The sequence below is a fragment of the Myotis brandtii genome, unplaced genomic scaffold (assembly GCF_000412655.1).
Source record: "Myotis brandtii unplaced genomic scaffold, ASM41265v1 scaffold3068, whole genome shotgun sequence".
In the NCBI taxonomy this organism is placed as follows: domain Eukaryota; kingdom Metazoa; phylum Chordata; class Mammalia; order Chiroptera; family Vespertilionidae; genus Myotis; species Myotis brandtii.
This window is the reverse complement of record NW_005361735.1, coordinates 21938-23674: the sequence shown is the minus strand read 5'-3', so window position 1 is coordinate 23674 and position 1737 is coordinate 21938.

Below are 1737 nucleotides of genomic sequence, written 5' to 3'. Positions count from 1 at the left end.
TTGACCTGGATTTTAAAATCTTCTGCAATAGCATTGAGGTTTTGACTTTCTCAGAGGTAGATATTCTCATAATCCTATCTTGGCTGCCTTGAGCAGAGGCAGCTCTCCTTTGCAACATAATCAACAGGCAACATCTTATGTTTTCTGGGTGTTGGTCACTTTTTGCATTTTCATCCTCAGGTCTGCAGAGCTGAAGGGCTCTCCCTTTCCTCTCCAGCTGCTCACTTCCCACCCAGTCTTTCCTCCTCTGCCCCTCCGCCATCCTGATCATGCTGTGTGTACACTTCGTGGCTGGGTAAAACATTTCTGGCTTTCCCCAAATCTCTCTCAGATAACACAGATCAGCCTCCTCACTCCGGGGCCCCTTCTGATTCCATTCATCAAACCTGCTCTTTAGGGAACTTCACACCCTTCACCATTCCTTCCACTGGGGAGAGTGTGGGTAGAGGGAGTGAGGAAGCACGGGGAGGGAGAAGGGACTGGAGGGAGGAATGGAGCAGGAGGAGAGAGGGAGGGAGGGTGCACAGCTTATAAAAAAAGGCAATCGCCAGGCAAATAGATGGGCCAAAAAAGAGCAAGAGACTCGGAATTCTAATGGCTTCCACCTAAGCCTGCGGAACCAATCAAGCACTGCAGTGGCTTCCAGGCATGTTTTTCCTCTCTGAGCTTCCCAGCAAACTGAAATGAGAAGTGGAGGAACAGTATCATCCTCACCCTCTCTGATAAGGAAATTTGGATGCAAAGAGGTTATAACTTGCCCGGGATGCCCCTCTCAAAGTGGTTGAAGAATGGAAGAAGGAAAAAAGGAGAGAAATGGATCCCAGGCTTGCCCAACTTAAGCCTCTTATATAAGAGGTTTGCAAGAAAAGCTGAAACAAAATCATCAGAGAGAGCAATGAGAAGCCAGAGAAGGAAAGAGAGGAAGGACACTGGTTTGAATAGAAAAGAAAGATAAAGATACAGAAAAGGGAGGAGAAAAGCTTAAGAGGAAGAGTGACAGAGAAGAGCCTCACCCTCAAGGACCAGCACAAGGGAGGTCAGCGGAGGACCATTGGCCTCCCTCCCGTCCTTAATAACATTAACGAGGTAAAGAGAACACACGGGAAGCCATCCCAAATTCATAACTATAAACCTCCACTCCAGTCTCTTCAATATAGACTTTAATTCATGGTGCACTAGGAGAGGGAGGGAGAGGACCAGGGCACTGCTTGGAAGGGGCAATTACACTGATATACACCGACCTTTTGCTGGAAAGCTGGAGTGGGACAGATGGCCACGGAAGCCACCTCCTGCCCCTTCTGCCACCCCCACCCCATTACCCAAACCCTGTCTTGGCTCATCTGTTCCAGTTAAAGCCAATGGCTTTTTTTTTTTTAACACTTGAGATTGTGATTAAAACAATGCCCAACTCCTCTTCATCTCTTTTTCGTGTTTCTTTTATTAAATGAAACTTTTAATCCCGTTTCATCTCCACGTGCATTTTCCAACCGTTCTTTCGTCTTGGGAGAGACCTGGAGTCCACAGCAGTCTCTCACGGGAGGGAGGGTACCTCGCGTCAGTCCCGGGGCGCTCCCTCCTCCCCGGGGTCCCCTTCCCAAAGCCCGCCGCTGCAGCGCTTGATCTGCTTCTGCAGGTACTTGCGGTGGTTCACCTTCCGCTTGGACTTGCCCGGCTTGTCCAGGGCCAGCTTGATGTTGCTGGACGCCGAGTCGATGAAGCTGAGCAGGTCGCGGGTGG